Source organism: Taudactylus pleione, unplaced genomic scaffold, assembly GCF_031769625.1.
Source record: "Taudactylus pleione unplaced genomic scaffold, aTauple2 ptg000043l, whole genome shotgun sequence".
NCBI lineage: Eukaryota > Metazoa > Chordata > Amphibia > Anura > Myobatrachidae > Taudactylus > Taudactylus pleione.
Window position 1 is genome coordinate 15,962,872 of NW_028284445.1, and position 18,839 is coordinate 15,981,710.

General features: G+C 47.0%; 1 protein-coding gene across 2 annotated transcripts in view; it reads left to right on the plus strand.

The window, feature by feature from the left end:
- Window positions 1-246: 246 nt before the first annotated feature.
- LNX2 (ligand of numb-protein X 2) overlaps window positions 247-18,839 on the plus strand; it is a 179,167-nt gene continuing 160,574 nt past the window's right edge. For both annotated transcript variants that reach the window (XM_088460272.1, XM_088460273.1), the window contains exon 1: window positions 247-403. The gene's annotated coding sequence lies outside the window, so the exon portion shown is untranslated. The remainder of the gene's footprint in view (window positions 404-18,839) is intronic.

Below are 18,839 nucleotides of genomic sequence, written 5' to 3' on the forward strand. Positions count from 1 at the left end.
ATATAACCCCACACGCACAAGCAGGTACACTGACTGAACCCTGACCTGTCACTTTGGCTTGCCAGGCTACAGCCACTGCAATCTTCTACTCCTTGTGCAAAGCCCATTGGTGCAGTGCAGCTGTCAATTAAACGCACGATAGGCTTACTATACAAGCATGGGGCGGGACCTTGGGTTCCCCTGGCAACCATAGCCGGGTCTGAGCTGCAGCGGAGCATTGGCAGGAGTGTGTCAGCAGCAGCAAGCAGCCAGCACTAGGAGAACACAGAGGAAGGAGGGGGGCTCTGACCGTCACCTCTCCCACACAGGCTGCATATTGGGCGAGCAGGACTATCCTGTGTTGCTAACACATTGATGTCCTCTGAATGCACAGCACTAGCCTAGGAGGATATCAAAGACGGGGGTGAGTTAACTTTTGCAGAGGATGGTGAGAGGCAAGGGAGTCTGTAGCTGATTGATGCATGAGGTATGTGTGTACATCGGAGAGGGGGGAGAGGGGGGTGAGGGGGTTGTGCTGCCTGCCTCTGACATTGGCAAAGACTGGTCATTTACTGTCACATTGGCCCTCCTTTGTTTTGGACACCTATAAATTGCACAATGTATGTGGAATTATTAGGAATGCATTGTCTTCTGGATTGACTTTTACTGGGCTTGGTGAACTTTCATTAGAGAAAAAGTGGATCACACATTTATAGCCTGTGATTAGATTCCTTGGTGTAATGGGAAAGTTGAGTATAAAACTGGAATTGCTCTATTGAGAGAGATTAGTCAGGGGATACTTCTGAGCATTAATGAAGTGTCAGTTGGAACAGTGCTTGCAACATATGCAAAAGGCATCAATTTTCTGGAGATGTGTGCAGCCAGTACAGTACTGGAGATGTGTGCAGCCAGTACAGTACTGGAGATGTGTGCAGCCAGTACAGTACTGGAGATGTGTGCAGTACCAGCACTGGAGATGTGTGCAGCCAGTACAGCACTGGAGATGTGTGCAGCCAGTACAGTACTGGAGATGTGTGCAGTACCACCCCTGGAGATGTGTGCAGCCAGTACAGTACTGGAGATGTGTGCAGCCAGTACAGTACTGGAGATGTGTACAGTACCAGAACTGGAGATGTGTGCAGCCAGTACAGTACTGGAGATGTGTGCAGCCAGTACAGTACTGGAGATGTGTACAGTACCAGAACTGGAGATGTGTGCAGCCAGTACAGTACTGGAGATGTGTGCAGTACCAGCACTGGAGATGTGTGCAGCCAGTACAGTACTGGAGATGTGTGCAGCCAGTACAGTACTGGAGATGTGTGCAGCCAGTACAGTACTGGAGATGTGTGCAGTACCAGCACTGGAGATGTGTGCAGCCAGTACAGTACTGGAGATGTGTACAGTACCAGAACTGGAGATGTGTGCAGCCAGTACAGTACTGGAGATGTGTGCAGCCCGTACAGTACTGGAGATGTGTGCAGTACCAGCCCTGGAGATGTGTGCAGCCAGTACAGTACTGGAGATGTGTGCAGTACAGCACTGGAGATGTGTGCAGCCAGTACAGCACTGGAGATGTGTGCAGCCAGTACAGTACTGGAGATGTGTGCAGTACCACCCCTGGAGATGTGTGCAGCCAGTACAGTACTGGAGATGTGTGCAGTACCACCCCTGGAGATGTGTGCAGCCAGTACAGTACTGGAGATGTGTGCAGCCAGTACAGCACTGGAGATGTGTGCAGCCAGTACAGTACTGGAGATGTGTGCAGTACCACCCCTGGAGATGTGTGCAGCCAGTACAGCACTGGAGATGTGTGCAGTACAGCACTGGAGATGTGTGCAGCCAGTACAGCACTGGAGATGTGTGCAGTACAGCACTGGAGATGTGTGCAGTACAGTACTGGAGATGTGTGCAGTACAGCACTGGAGATGTGTGCAGCCAGTACAGCACAGGAGATGTGTGCAGTACCAGCACTGGAGATGTGTGCAGTACCAGCACTGGAGATGTGTGCAGACAGTACAGTACTGGAGATATGTGCAGTACCAGTACTGAATGCAAGTGATTTCACATAGCTGGCATGCCCTGGACACTTACTGTTTATGTTATGATAGGATCCCTTCATAATGATTCATTAAGAGGCTGAGCTGACTGTGCCTCTTGCCAGTATACTGGAATCAGTCATGTCTAATTGAATTCTATTGTTGTGGTCTCCTAGCAGTGTAGCCAACGTCCTCCTTTGATGCAATAGGTACCTGCTACACATTGCTTGTACTGTTCAGCAGCCATTCAGTGTTTAGTAAGCACTGGGTAATTGCTTATGCTCTGTAAATGACATGATTAGCAAGTGATAATTATGCATCCTATGTGCTGTCAAAGGGATGTTGGGAGGAGATCTGTGACTGGATCTCCTCAAGTCCTTCCACTGTCATGGGGTTAGATCTGCAGCATGTTGCCCACTGACTGGACAAAGGAAGGGGTTAATTCTGTGCCCCATGTGCGAAAACCATGGAAAGGATCCACTTTCTCCCCCTGGTATATTTGCTGTAAGATGAGACGTGGCAGCTGCTGATCTTGTGGTGTCTGCAAGTTACTTCCAGCATTGATTACAGAGGTGTATACCCTGCTGCAGATCAGGGGGAAGGCTGCTGCCAAAACATATCACAGCTATGGAAACATTTATCTTGGCCGACACTGAGGCCAGAGCAAAACTTTCTATGCTGTTCTGAGACACCCATATCATTGCCAATATTTCATTCAGAAAATCTAATTTTCTCCTAAATGCAAGAAAACAGATGAAAATGGTCGTTCAGACAAGTTTATTAAATGTTTGCTCTAAACTATTTGTTCAAACAACATTTTTGGTCCACTTTTCGGCGTTTGGGAGCAAATTGCTGATTATCATTTGCTTTCATTCCTTACCAGATTTTCATTCCAACCAATCAACTAGTTGGCTGGTTGGACAGATAATCTTTAGATATGTGGCCAGCTGAACACAGCTTATCTGAGCCACTTCCAGGTGCGACTACTAATCAGCCTGCTCTCAGACTGAAAGGCCCAACACCTGGACTGGCCTGTGGATGGAGCCCTCCCTTCTCTTCTCACATCCACACCCCTAGGAACCATTATCCAGCTTTTACCAAAAGCCGACACATCTGGACTGTTTGGCATAACAGACTTTTCCTGGGGTTTTTAAAACACATATGATAGGAATCTGGGACACACATATATGACAACCCAGACGTCTCCAGTGCTTCTATCACAATATATATATATATATATATATTATGTTAGTCCTGCTCTCAAGACCAAAAAAAGCACTAAATTTTGTTTTAAATTGCACTTGCCTTTTTAATGCTAACTGTAAGCTCTGAAACACACACATGGTAAATATGTATATTCATACAGCTCACGTGGCTCACTGCACTGTAGCTAGTCAAATTCTTTACAAGTGCACTGCAAACTTGTGTTTCATTTAGGTCATGATGCACCATCAGTTTACAATGTGTACGACAAACCATTAGTTCATTAAACATTTGCTCTTCCTTTCCCAGCTAAGCAAACCATGTCAGTGCCCACAGAGCACCATTTGACTCATTCATTCTTTCAAGTGTCCTGGCTTCAGCTTGCTAAAAATTAACATTTTTCTTGTGCCCAATGCTGAGGTTTAGCCTATGTGTTTCACAGTATTTATCTTCCAGATATCAGCATTGCTCACCATGAAAGAAAGATCAGTCATTGATTCTGTATACAGATGACATGGGTCTTGTTGCGGTGCTTTGCATGTTTACCACACTAGGAAGTTCCACCAATTCTACTTGTTGCAAATCAGCTTTTTTTTAAGGTTCATGAACAAAGTCAGTATGGAAGATTTCACAAAGTTGAGTCCAAACACAATTTTTCACATCTGTAACCATTTATTTCACTGCATGTAAGAAAATGAAATATTAAAATGTATTTTTATCATTAAAGTTCTATCATCCATCAATCTTAATACACCCGAGGAGGAGCCAGGCCCACAAAACACTAAGTTTCCTTACTTTTCTGGTTAAAGTACTCCCCCTAGTGATAGTCAACCAACCACCCCCTCACTTCCTTGTGAGACCATCTGCTGCTCTCAGACTGGGAGTGTGGCACTGGGCTGTGACATCATAGCCCTGTGCAATGTTCCTAGCCCATTACCAACATGGAGGGGCAGCAGGCGGCAGCTTCATAGTTAAGTAACATCAGCGACTTGCACTCAGTGTGAGGACACCACATGATGTAACTTACAGTATTTTAGGTGCCCCTAAACCATGGCATTCTAGGCAAGGCAACCACCAGATCGGCTAAAGATCGTGCCAACCCAGCATTTGGCCTTTGTGTTCTGTTGCCAATACATGCTGTGGTGCCATCGTACACAGACGAGTGGATCAGTGAGCAGTGGGACAATACATGAGAATGGTGAAATTGTACAGACCCTGATGCTCAGTGGATATTAGGTGCACTTACAATTGTGGTTTGTGTAATTATACTGCACTCTAAGTCATTGTTTTGCCACCAGTTGGGTGATGATTGATGTGGATCCCATACGTACTAAAGTTTGTCAGTTTTGTAACAAACATCTGAATTCACTAACCATATCAACCTGTAGAGAAAACTCATTGTTCCTATGGTTCAGTAGGTTGAAAAGTTGAAAGCCCAGTGTGTTATGCTGTATGGTGCATTTGCACAAAATAGGCAAGTGATTATCATAAAACTGCAGTGCAAATATTGGTGGACCTTTATTAACTTTCAAGCAAAGTCAGAACAAGGAAATACCCTTTGTAACCAATCAGCTGTTTGCTTTCATTTTGTAAATTATAACCCCTCTACAAATGTAAGCTGCTATTCCATTGGTTGCAATACTACATTTTCCTTTTGCACTGGATTTCATAAATCGCTCTCAATGCTGTTGAAGTGCTCTATGAGTTATACAGCCATATGTATTTACAATGACATGGGCTCATGAGACAAAGATATATCTAATAAATGAGAGAAGAATGTGGTGAGAGTAACAGTCTACCAACTAATGGAGATTTTGTTTGCCCGTGTTTAAGCTAATACAAAGTTTAATATTTTTTGTCTAGTTTAAAAGAGATGGCAAATCACAGAGCTGGCCCTGTGCATAGGCTGTATAGGTGAATGGTTAGGGTGTAGTGAATTGCACCAGAGGGGTATCCAGTTGCCACAGTGGACCATACCCATGTCACCCAGCACACATTGGCAGACAAACCGCCAGAAGATGTGACCTCTCAGTCTGTTTTTTTTTCACCACTGTCACAATGCCAAAAAAAGCACTGACTGTAGGGCCACGGCTGGGAGTGGTCACATGGGTGGCGACTCCTTCGTGCGTCTCTCCACCACTTCAGCACCAGTAAGGAGATGGACGGAGGACCTGCCAACAGGTCATGTGACGTCACCCAGCAGCATGACAATGTCAGTGTCAGCTGCCAGTTAGGGGACGAGGCATTCATTTGTGGTATATTCAAGTGAACTGGGGGCATCAGCTAAAATCTTGACTAGGACACCAAATTAGTCAGGGCCGGCTCTGGCACCTCATTTTCTATTACCCATTTAGGATTATTTGAAAGTATTGTTTTTCGTCTCTCTGCTGCCATGTGGTTGACAAACAATATTCTTACCTCAGCTTTTCTGAACAGCTAAAAGTGAATGGTTGCACAGAGAACTGCCACATTGTAGCAACAAAGTACAATTGTAGCAGTTGTCTTGCCTGCCAAGTCCTATTGCAGTGAACAAAGCAGGGAAGAGGGATTTCAGAGATCAGACTCCTTTCCATATACACAATTCCTGTTCATGAGTTAATGTTACTATGAGCAGTTCTACATGTCCATATCGTATTATCCTCACTTTCTATTAAACCACAACCAGCATATTTTTTATTATTGAACATTGCAAAACAAACTGTCATTCAGAAATACAAACCAAACATTAGTGACACATCAAGACATAAGTAACAAATACGTTAGTCATTACAGTGTTAACAAATCTGTCCCTATGGGGACCAAACGAATACACAAAAATATGTTTCAACACTGAATAAGCAAAGACATGGTTAAGATGTGTACATGCATATTTACTAAGCCTTGGGTGGAGATAAAGTGAACGGTGATAAGGTACCAGCCAATCAGCTCCTAACTGTCATGTCACAGGCTGTGTTTGAAAAATGACAGTTGGGAGCCGATTGGCTTGTACCTTATCGCCGTTCACTTTATCTCCTAACAAAGCTTAGTAAATAGACCCCTGAGAATGCAAAGTGGGAGTAATTATTAGGCTGCCATTCGAAAATGTGGCTGAAAGAACCTGGGAGGGAGACTCCGGTCAGTACCATACCTATTAACTCAAGGAGACAGATGGATCCACAGCCATCATTTAGCATAGCACCATCTATTTTGCATGGCCAGCTATCTGCATTATATTCACTCTATACACTTGGTTTGTCATAGTATACTCTCCTTTCTGACAGGTGCTTTTTAAAAAAAAACAAAAAAAAAAACACTGATAATGTTTCTATCATGCCGTTTCCAATTTTACCTGACATTGCTGTTTTGCTATTAAGCTCCCTGCTAGAACTTTGTCTACATGCATTTAGCAAATGCTTACAATTGCTTAATATATACCTTTTAAACTATACAGCACCTGAAAATACTCTCTTGTGACCAGTTTAGGAGAACACTAGAGCACAGCTTCGTAGAGCTTACCTTGGCGTATTTCAAGTTCCTTTTATAGAATGAATAGACTTGGGTCTGACCAATTGCCGACTTTTAGCCTATGTAACATAACAAAAGATAGGTAGTGTAGCTGTGGCCTCAATTCTCAGCCTCATTGTGCTAAAGTACCCTCTTGGGAGAATCATGAATTCCTTCCCTAGCAACAAAGACTCCAGCCACTAACACCAAAACCACTGCAATCTGGGACATCTCTTTAATTCACACACCTTCCTAGTGCTGATGTGACGTGGGGGTTTTTTCAGAGTGAGAGAACAGCTGCACAGATCTGGAGCATTATTTTTTTTCCCTCTCTTTACACATTTCTGTACAACACCCACAATATTATGTGTTGGAGAAGCTGCAACTGAGTCACATCAATAAGAATTTTCCTTTCTGGAATTCTGTTCAGAGCAGCTTGCAGAACAGACTGAGATAATCATAAGGGCATCTTAGTATGGTAAGGGTCACTTGTGTATCGGAGGCGTAGTGCAAGTGCCCCGTAAGTGCTGTCGCCTGAACAAAAGTCTGTTTGTGCATCTGTTTCTGTGTGGGTGCACATGGATTTGCACAACAGATGTGGTGCATAGAACGTTTATAATTGATGGTGTACTGCTGTAGGAGATGCCGGACAGTGAGCCGAATTGTGCTCAAGAGCCGCAAAAATGACCTTTTTCTTTGTGATATGAGATAATTAATCAGGCGGGCAGGGGCAGTGATTGCCCGGGTTTCAGGTGTCTCTTTTGTGTTACGTCACAGAGCTAGAAGAACTTCACCAACAATTTAAAAAGTAGTTTCTGTGTAGAGAATATGATATTCAGAAGCTCTGCTTACCTTCAGCCATATGTTTACCGGACATGGAGGGTTTACCAGTGGCTCTAGTGGTCAAGCTGTATGATCCTCTATGCCATTGATGCTTTCATGGTTCAAAAAGATAGTAGTGCTGTTAATGCGAATGGCAAGTTCACAAAGGGTGGGAATGGGTCAGCTCTACCATGACACTAAGCTAGGCAGTTGCCCTGGGTTGCAATGCTTAGGGACACCTAATACTTACAGTATATTAAAGGTAGACATGCTCGGAACCATCCATGAAGTTCCTTGCACTGTATAGGTCATACTTATCTGCTTCCCGTACCTAACTACATTTAAATTACGGTGACTGTGAGATCCTGTAGGAAGGTTAGGGATGGGAGGTGCGAATCATGTCATCATGGGCCCCACCATCTGCTTAGGAATGCTGCAATTTGCCGCAGCAGGGGGCGGGGCCATCATGACGAATCGCTGACACATATGGGAGGCCGTCCTAGCTTCCTTGGGGTGCAAGAGAACTGCACAATATATTTGAGTCTCCCTGGCATTCCTGGAGAGTAAGCAAGAATGATAAACGTGCATGGCCACAATTAGCGATCTCGGGTACTGGTATTGGGCATACTTGCCTATTTTTAAAAAAGTATTTCTGGGAAGATTGTGAGCGCGGCGGTAAAGTGGTGGGCGTGTACTGCTACATCTGAGAGGCGTGCCATAATACTGACTTACATCCAAATGGAAACCAGCCCCAAAAGCAGTTAGTAAGATCTACTTGTTGATGAAAACACACTGTTAATTCTCAGGGCTTGCTCAGGTATTGTGTTTTAAAAGAGGTTCCATATAAGTGTCCAAGAGAAAGTTTATATGAAAATGTATCTAGCCATAGGGATCATTGTGCATTATAACCAATACAGGGAAATGGCACTGATTATACCATTTAAATGTATACCTCTGATTTCTTTTTGTCAAGTATTTAATAGCTGCATAATGGGGGTGCGGTGTAATCAGGGAGAATGCTAGACTCTTCAGGGAGTCAGGGAGATGTCTACTATTACAGGGAGTTTCCCTGACAGGGAGAGTTGGCAAGTATGGGTATTGGGGGGCCTAGCCAAACATATGGGTGTGTGACCATTCCTGTTGTGAAAACTGTGCCATGCCACCTTGCATCGCGTCACTTAAGCAGGCCTTGCCATTTTGGGGACATGGATGCCCATTTCTTGGCAGGCCGGACAGTCCTGGGTACTTGCTTGTTTGAGGTATGCAGATGCAGATGTTTTAGCTGGATCCTTTGCACCCAGCATAGAGTCGAAACAAGTGCCTCATGCTGGTACTAATGATGGTGGCTGTGACTGCGGCTGGAGAAACAGTGGGTAGTGCGACCATATGGACGAAGCATAGAGGGACTGATGTTCGCATTAGCATACGGTAGTGAATTTGGTTCAGTTCCTGTATGTGCAGATGGACCTTGACTGTTCATTAGTGTAGGGGTGAATATGAGTCTACACTGAATGCTGGTTGTGATTGGTTCTTCCACTCAAACCGCCACTGCTGCCCTTTATAGTGGAGTGGCACAAATAATGTGCCAATTCTGTCATACGGAACTGGCAGAGCCTGGGAAAAGCGCTGCGTATAGCAGCCGTGGCTCTGCCTAGGCGGAGGGGTAAAATCCCTCTGCACTGACCTATATTACCAGGTGGTAGCAAGCTTTTAAAACTAATATTTTATCATTTATATACCGGATCTATCATGCATATAAAAATGTATTTCTACTGTTATCTGTTAATTGGAAAATCTATGGGGATTGAGAGAGATGAAGAGAGATTTCCCACTAGCAGCAAAACTTGTATTTGTGACACAAAAATGTCACTTGTGTGTGCAAAAATAGAAACCTGCGATGTCATATGAAAGTAGATTTCCATGCTGAGCTGTATTCAAGACTTTTTATTTCAGTGATGGGCCACCTGATACCCTGAAAGCATTGCATAGGCAGGCCCTAACCATTGGCAAGCATTGCATAGGCAGCCCTAACCATTGGCAAGCATTGCATAGGCAGCCCTAACCATTGGCAAGCATTGCATAGGCAGGCCCTAACCATTGGCAAGCATTGCATAGGCAGGCCCTAACCATTGGCAAGCATTGCATAGGCAGCCCTAACCATTGGCAAGCATTGCATAGGCAGCCCTAACCATTGGCAAGCATTGCATAGGCAGGCCCTAACCATTGGCAAGCATTGCATAGGCAGGCCCTAACCAATGGCAAGCATTGCATAGGCAGGCCCTAACCATTGGCAAGCATTGCATAGGCAGCCCTAACCATTGGCAAGCATTGCATAGGCAGGCCCTAACCATTGGCAAGCATTGCATAGGCAGGTCCTAACCATTGGCAAGCATTGCATAGGCAGGCCCTAACCATTGGCAAGCATTGCATAGGCAGGCCCTAACCATTGGCAAGCATTGCATAGGCAGGCCCTAACCATTGGCAAGCATTGCATAGGCAGGCCCTAACCATTGGCAAGCATTGCATAGGCAGGCCCTAACCATTGGCAAGCATTGCATAGGCAGGCCCTAACCATTGGCAAGCATTGCATAGGCAGGCCCTAACCATTGCACACTACCCTTAACCTCAATTTAAAATACTACATTTAACCATGATAATCTTAGATACCAACTATAGAAAATTAATTCAGTGGGATGTTAGTGTGTTGGAAAGTTAGGACTAGAAGAGACACAATGCTAGCTGTGACTCAGTACTCATAAGGGGGGAGACCTTTGATTATTTGATATGCAGTAGACTATGGCCCAGATTTATTCTTGTTATCACTTGTTACTAATCTTAAATGGTGCTTGAACCAATCAGCTCCTAACTGTCATGTGTTTGAAAAATGACAGGAGATGATTGATTGGAGATATATCTGGGCCTATATCAGGAGCCACTGCTTTTGAAGGCTTGGAATAAGGACACAATTGACTGTTGTCATCCCAACCAAAGAGAGTTTGTGCACAACTGCTTTAGAGAACAACTAAATAAATAAAACGTATCTTTTTTTAGAAATACAGTCTTTGATGTGAACTTGGTGGGGCCTATTTTTTTTAGAGCAGTATAAAAATAAGAATTATTGGTTATTCTTTGCTGTGCATAGGGGCCACATGGCCATCTCTGCTCTGCAAAATGTCCTCTGTTTGCTTCAGCTGTGAGCTGGCAGAGATCGGATCTCATCCTATCCTTTAGAGTCTTCTGTGCTCACTCTACTGGCTGGGTCCTGTGCCTGACAATTTTGGAAAGAGGAGAGAGGAATGCTGTTCTTTTTTCGTATTGTGGATGAATTCCACCCTGACCCTACAATATAGAATAATACGGTATAACCCTGTCTTCAACTAGATAAGAAAAACAGCAAAGTGCTCTGTCCAAGATCCCATCCATTTGTAAAATATTCATCCCCTCAGTGCTGCAATAGGTCAGAAGTCAGAGCTTTGAATGTTAACCCCTCAGCGATCTCATTGTTGAGAGCGCTCATCCAATCAGAGCTTCCAACACAACACGTGCCCCAAGCATTGAATTAAAAAATCTCCTGGGTCACAATTGATTTTACAGATAGCTGGCAGGGAGGAATGGTTGGGGGGAGCAGAGGGGAGACCATACTGAACCCCACACTTTTCCTATTTGTACATGTAGGGGGATTTACTGGGCAGACTGGTCGGACCTGTAGGTTCTTTTCTGCTCTCTAAACGCTATATCACTATGATTTTAGTATCTAGCTGACCACTTGTCCCTCTTTAAGGCTCATTTACAGAAAAGTTAAAGTGATTAAACAAGAAAAAATAAATTACATTTGAGACAGTGTAACATTGATTTCCATCAAATTGTCTGAGCTTAATTATGTTTACTTGGATCTGACAGAAATATTTTCTTTCTTTGCGGAAAAGAAGCACATAAGTGAGTGCAGGATCCGGCCACAGGATGCACATGTCCAGGATATTAGCAGTCAGCTCTCCAAGGTCCAGGCATGGGTCAGAGATAGCTGGCCGGGGAGCATCTTTGTCTCCCTGCCTCTCAACTGGCTGCCCTATGCACGGAGCGAGCTGACGCACTCTCCATGTAGTGTGTGGCCGCTCACTCTGTGCTAAGGGCTCCTGACTTGAGAGGCAGGCAGAGAAAGATACTCCCCAGCCGCCCTGATAGTGACTTACACACAATCAGAGAGGCCCAACAGCATTCTCTACTTGCCTCCCAATAAGCCCCCTGGAAGCACCAGCCTCGAAGGCCCCTAGAATTGTGGGCTTCCCAGTGTGCCCATATAGTACTGGTAAACATCAGGTTGCCACCACAGTCACACCCATTTAGCTGCATGTGGCATTGCAGCTCAGTTGTATGCAACTCTGAATTACTCGCAAATCCACAGGCAATTCGTATGCCCACCTCGTCAGCCTCAGGTGCACGCGCAGTGTCATAGACCGCAGGTGAGGCCGCTTTGCGTGTGACTGAATCAGGCCCTATGTGCTGCACGGACTTGGTATACATTCCAGGACTACAATCCCCAAAATGTTATGTTTACTGAATGCATGTATAATGTCATTTATTTGCATTTGAATGCTACTATACAATACATTTTAATTTATAACAGCAAAGAATAAGAAAAGACTGTAATAACACCTGATCCAGAGGTGTACGCAGTTGCTGCTGCGACTGCATCTTTTTGCGCAGCGCAACGGCATCTTTATGCTAATGCCACATCCAATGGGATTCATGCAATAACGCCCACCAGCTGTGGCGCTATTACGCCACTTTTCGTATTAAAAGGCACCATTGGTTGCACCACCAGCCCTCTGGAGGCGCAAAATGTTTGTCTGAACATGGCCGCCGGTGCCAGTCCAACTGCAGCAATAGCTGTAGTCACTGGACGCGACACGCCTGCGTCTGGCTAACCTACCCCGTTACCTTCCAGGAGCACCCACCGAAATTGCCTCTCTCTGCGTCCAAATCCGTTCTGCATCTCTGAATCAGACTGTTAGTGGTATATTTATTAACGTGAGGGTTTATATGAGTGGAGATTTTGCCCATAGCAACCATTCAGATTCTATTTATCATGTATCTAGCACCTTCAAGAAGATAATAGCTAGAATCTGATTGGTTGCTATGGGCAACATCTCCACTTCTATGAACCCGCACTTGAGTAAATATTCCCCTTAGTGTACAAAATAAAAAATTGTGCAATACTGAATATCAGTATTGAAAAGCAGATATATTTCCAGGGTGAAACTTTTTCTATGAAATATCTTAAAACCTGAGACTGTACCTTTTCATTAGGGAGAGTGACAGCTATGAACGCACAGTAATATGACAAAATCCTTATTTAAATTTTTCTTCTCTTTGTTTTTCGATAGTTATTATTAGGAATAGACATGCAGTTTTCTAGTCTTTCTGCATATCTTGGTGTGAGCAGTAATATAACTCAATGCTGACGGCGTTAAATGAAATATTATTGTCCAGAAAACCTGGACCAGTGGGCGAATTATCATAATAAATGGTAAAGCTCTTTCTGGGTGGCAATAAGATTTGAAATAATAAGATTCATTTGTTTTAATTTTTTTTTTATTACATTTTTCTTTCATATTAGGACAAACTCTCTATCTCAGTAGACAGAGCAGAAAAGCAAATAGATTTAATTGATCACCTTAGTTTTCCGGTACAGCAGCTTAGCAAGAGATGTGTCTGACGGTGCTTTCTGTTAAATGTTTGACAAAGGATTAGACATGTAAACAAGAGCAGTCTGGGAATATTTCCCATTGACAGTGCTCAGGGGAGAAGCTGATTGATTGAGAGAGGAGAGCTCATTTCAAAGAGAATATGTGTGACAGAAATTGTGTTTGTCTGAATATACTGCTCTCTAGAAGACACAGCAAAACAGACATGGAGACTTGGCTCAAGTCTTTTATAGCAATTTACTACCTGAGTCGTTTGATAATTAGGGGTAAATTTACTAAGATGGGAGTTCTAATAAGTAGTGATGTTGCCCATAGCAACCAATCAGATTCTACTTCTCATTTATCTAGCACCTTCTAGAAGATAATACCTGGAATCTGATTGGTTGCTATGGGCAACATCACTTCTTAATAGAACTCCCATCTTAGTAAATTTACCCCTTAATATAGAAATTAAGGTGTATTTGTCGATGCCACATACAGCAGCAGCGGCAGCCATTTTTTTGTACTGAAGCAATAGGTATCAGGTCACTAAGAAGTAAGAACTAGTTTCATTATCAAGCATTAAGCATTTTGTGAGGTGACTGTTCTTAACTTTTTGAGAATAAGGTCTGTTAGTGGCTCATGTCTCAATGAAGTTAGTAGTTACTATTAAATTGCTTCCAATTCACGAGTATTGGCTTAACCACAAAATGGCTGTCTACACAATGTGAAGATGACAGGTGCACTTTATCTTGGCATACCCACTTAAAACTATTTTAAGTCATTGAAAACATCACACACCTGGCTGGATTTGCCATTAATTAGTGCATGTTTTCAGAATTAATGAGTGACTAATTTCAAAAGATTCATGAGGGATTTCACTCAAATTGTGAGCTGAAGAGAAAATGTTATTGTCTACACTTGGGCAATCTCTTCTGTTCCAACAGTGCCCACCACAAGTAGTGCTTCAGTTAAGCAAATTGGGTGCTGCATATGGGTTGGGTACGGGATACCGGTGCTCAGGATCCCGGTGTTCAGAATTCTGATGCCGGCATCCCGACAGGGTGAGGATACCGACACCTGTCAGTAAGTATCCTAACTCTACCCCTAACCCACCCTCCCTGCTCCATAAACTCTGCCCCCAGAGCCTAAACCTAACCCTCCACCCAGTGCCTAACCCTAACCTTCCCCCCAGTGCCTAACCCTAACCGCTAACCCTCCTCCTGTCCCCACAACTTACTGTTGTTATGCCGGCGCCAAGATTCTGACTGGTGCCGGGATAGTGAGCTCTGCATCCCGACAGCAGGGATGATAACTACATCCCGCTGCATATTCATAGTAACAACTGTGACTCAAGTCTTGAGGAGCCCATTAATACCCTTTCACATAAAATCCCCGGCTTTCTACTTCAGGGTCCATAGGGTATCCACAGGATACCTTGGGTATAGGTGTGACGTCAGTCGCAGGGCACCAAAGAGTTAAGCTTTCAGCCTCCCAGGATGCACTAGGTCCCCCTCCTATACCCCGCCCCCGGGCCAAGGCACCTCAGTTTAGTTTGGTGCCCGGCCGGAGTCGGGTGCACCTGTTGGAGTGGGGGCTAGAAGAGCCCCTGAAGCTTTTTTCTTCATGCAGCTGTGGCTGCACATCTGGATGAACAGCATGGACAGTCAGTCCTGACGTCCATGCTGTCTTCCCTACACCCCGCCGGTACCAGAACGCCGGTACTGATCCGGGGATGCTGGTGGGCGTCTGGGGTCACAGCTAGCGGTGACCCCAGATGCTCCGGACCATGGCCGGATTCAAGGGGGACAGAGGTAAGCAGCGGGGTCCCGCGGTGGGTCCCCGCTGATCACATGGTCCTAAGTCCCCAGGCAGGGGGCTCCCTGGGGACTGGCTGCAGCGTGGAGCCAGGCGACCAACCTGCGCTTCCACTACCCCCTGGGACAGCGGACCGCAGCAGAGCGGTAGCGCTGCGGCGTCCCAGGGGTTAAATGCATGCCAGGGGAGCGCGCCTTCCCTGTCTCACAGCCGGCGCCTCCCCCGCTGCACACAGCCCTCTCTGCACTGTGCTGACTGGTCCTGTGTCAGCGCTCCTCCCCCAGGCCAGCTTCTCTCTGCTCCTCGGCGGCCATCTTCTCTGCAACGCATGGTGAACGCTGCTGGAAGTCTGGAAGGAAGCATCGTGGTCTGGGTCCCCCCGCATACCTCTCCTCCGCTGTGGCTCAGGTCTGTGTATGCAGCGCTGTGTCCTACCAGGCCCTGTGTCTGTGTAGTTGAGTGATCAGCGCTGTTAGTGCAGGAATTGTTATTTCTCTGCATTGTATGTGACTGTGCTAGCGCTGCCTGTAACTTTTCTTCTCTAAACTGTCAGCTTTATTACTGTCCCTGTTCTTTCTGCTAAAGCCCTTGCGGTGCGGTGCTGCAGGGTGGTCTCTCGCCTATTTAATACTTAATTGGTGAGAGAGGTCACATACGTGGTGCCATAATGTCTGAAAGTGATTTTCCCCTCCGGCTACAGTGTACCACGTGCAAAGTACCGTTAGCGGAGGGGGAGGGTAGCGCGGAGGGCCTTTGCCGGCAGTGTTTGTCCATGGCGCGGCCTATTACGGTTACAGCACCGGTACAGGAGCCGCCCTGGGCTTGTTTCGCTCAGGCGTTAACAGCTTTAGTGGGCCAGTTAGCTCCGCAGCCCGCGTTTACTCCGATGGGTTTGTCCCAGCAGTCTGTGGTGTCGTCACCCATGCAGGGGTTCCCACGACAATTGGTGGTACCCCACAGTCTCCCTATTTCCCCGCTCCCGGGTTCTCAGGAGCCAGAGTGGGTTAACTCCCTGACGAGTTATGTACAGCACTTGTCGGATGTGTTGCAAGGGGAGTCTGTGATGCGGCCTCATAAAAGGCCGGTGGCGTCTCTGTCCGCTCCTTATGAGGATGACGAAGGGACGTCTGATGATGGGGAGATTCTGGATCCTTACGATCAGGAACCTTTCCATACTAAGGACGCTGATGCTAAGTCCAAAGTATATATTCCTGGACTTATTCGGGCGGTCCGCACAGCCTTGGTGATTGAGGACGAAGTTCCCCCAGCGGCTAAATCTAAGTATGCCTTTTTCAAAGATGTGAAGGGCGATGCCACAGTCTTTCCTCTTTCGGGTCAGTTGGTGGACCATTTAGAGGAGGCGTGGAAACAACCTGGCAAAAGATACCAGCCGCAGAGACGCCTGGCGGTGGCTTATCCGTTCGCGGATAATTATTTTGCTAAGTGTGAATCCCCTCCACAGGTGGATTCTCACGTGACCCGTCTTGTCCGTAGTGCCACATTGCCGATGCCATCCATGTCCTCCCTTAAGGATGCTACGGACCGCAAGGTAGAAATCTGCCTGAAGTCCGCTTATTCCCTTGCAGGGGGGGCAGCACGGCCGGCTATGGCCATTTGCTGGGTTGCCAGAGCGATGGAGCGCTGGGCGGATTCATTAGAGGCTTCTTTTGAATCCGACTGTCCGGCCGAACAGGCGGAGTTGATTGGCAATCTCCGTGATTCGGCCACCTACATCAACGAGGCGGCTCTAGACATTAGTACTCTGGTGTCTAGAATTTCTTCAGCAGCGGTAGCTGCTCGTCGCACCTTGTGGCTGCGATCCTGGAAGGCGGACGCAGATCCAAGAAAGGTCTGGAAGCGTTGCCGTTTACCGGAGAAGTTCTCTTCGGTCCGGATCTGGATAAGATTGTGGCCACGCTGGCGGCAGCCAAATCTGCTTGTCTCCCGTCGGCCGCTGCTCCTTCTGGTTCTGGACCATCGTCCTTTCGGTCATCTAGGGCCCAGGGCAGGCCCAAACCACAGTCGTTTCCTCGACAGGCTGGCCCTAAGAAATCGGTAAAGCCCCGGAAACAGGCATGGAGTACCAGACGTCCGGCCCCCAAGCCAGATGACAAGCCTGTGGCCTGACGGTCCGGGTCTCCCCTTGGGGGATCCCAGGGTGGGAGGCCGCCTGCTGCAGTTCTCCCGGTGTTGGTCGTTCACTACGACAGACACTTGGGTTCTGGAGGTGGTCTCTCACGGGTACGCCCTCTCCTTCCGGCACAGACCCCCGGCTCGATTCTTCACCACGGGTCTACCATCAGACCGGAACAAGGCTACGGAGCTGCGGAAGGTATTGCACACTATGCTCCAGGCTGGAGTTATAGTGCCTGTTCCATTCTCCCAGAGGGGCCAGGGTTTCTATTCAAATCTATTTTTGGTACAGAAACCCAATGGGTCATATCGTCCGATTCTCAACCTCAAAGCACTCAACAAGTCTTTGCGGGTCCCGAAGTTTCGGATGGAGACCCTACGGTCCATCATTCTGGCGCTGGAACCTGGGGACTACATGGTGTCATTGGACATACAGGATGCTATGGCGGTCATGGCGGCTTCTCTGCGGCTGCAAGGAGTCCGCATGTTGCCGTACTTGGACGACCTGTTATTGGTGGCAGGATCTCCAGAGCTCCTGTTACACCACTTGGACCTGACCATTGCACTGCTGCAACGGCACGGCTGGCTAATCAACTGGCAGAAGTCCACTCTAATCCCGTCTCGGAGGATTCTGCATCTTGGAGCCTTATTGGACTCGGGACAGCAAAGGATCTTCGTGACGGAGGACAAGATCTCTGCTTTACAGTCAAGGGTGCGCAGTTGTCTGCACAGCCGCCGGGTGTCCTTACACTCGGCGATGAGGTTACTGGGCTCCATGGTGTCGGTGTTCGACATGGTGGAATACGCCCAGTTTCACTCCAGACCTCTGCAGCACCTGATCCTGTCCAAGTGGAACGGGCTGCCTCAGTCTCTGAAGTTCCAGACGATTGTGCTCACCCCGGAGGTTCGCCTGTCCCTTGCGTGGTGGTTAAAGACGACCCACCTCAACAAGGGACGTCCGTTCTGGGTTCCAAATTGGGTCCTGTTGACAACGGACGCCAGTCTTCGGGGCTGGGGAGCAGTTTCGGGTCCACACTTGTTCCAGGGCAGGTGGACACCGACAGAAGCGGAGCTTCCAATAAATATCTTGGAACTCCGTGCGGTCTTCAATGCTCTCCTGCAGGCACAGCGGTTTCTCCAGGGTCACCCGGTGCAGGTCCAGTCGGACAATGCTACCACCGTGGCCTACATAAACAGGCAAGGAGGAACTCGCAGTCGGGCGGCTCTCGTAGAGGTCTCTCGGATCCTGGTTTGGGCGGAGCGCAATCTTCCGGCCATATCAGCGGTCTTCATCCCGGGAGTGCTAAATTGGGAGGCGGACTTTCTAAGTCGCCAGGACGTTCATCCAGGGGAATGGTCCCTGCACCCGGACGTTTTTCAACTACTGGTGGACAGGTGGGGTCTTCCAGAAATCGACCTCATGGCGTCCCGGCACAACAACAAGTTGCCGGTGTACGGGTCTCGCACAAGAGACGAAGGGGCGTCTCTGGTGGATGCTCTGTCCGTCCGGTGGACGTTCAGGTTCGCATACCTGTTCCCTCCGGTCTCCCTTCTTCCACGGGTAATCCGGAAATTCAAACAGGAAGGAGGGACGCTCCTGTTGATAGCTCCCGCGTGGCCCAGACGGCACTGGTTCTCAGACCTTCAGGGTCTGTCCGTGGACAGTCCTCTGCGGTTGCCG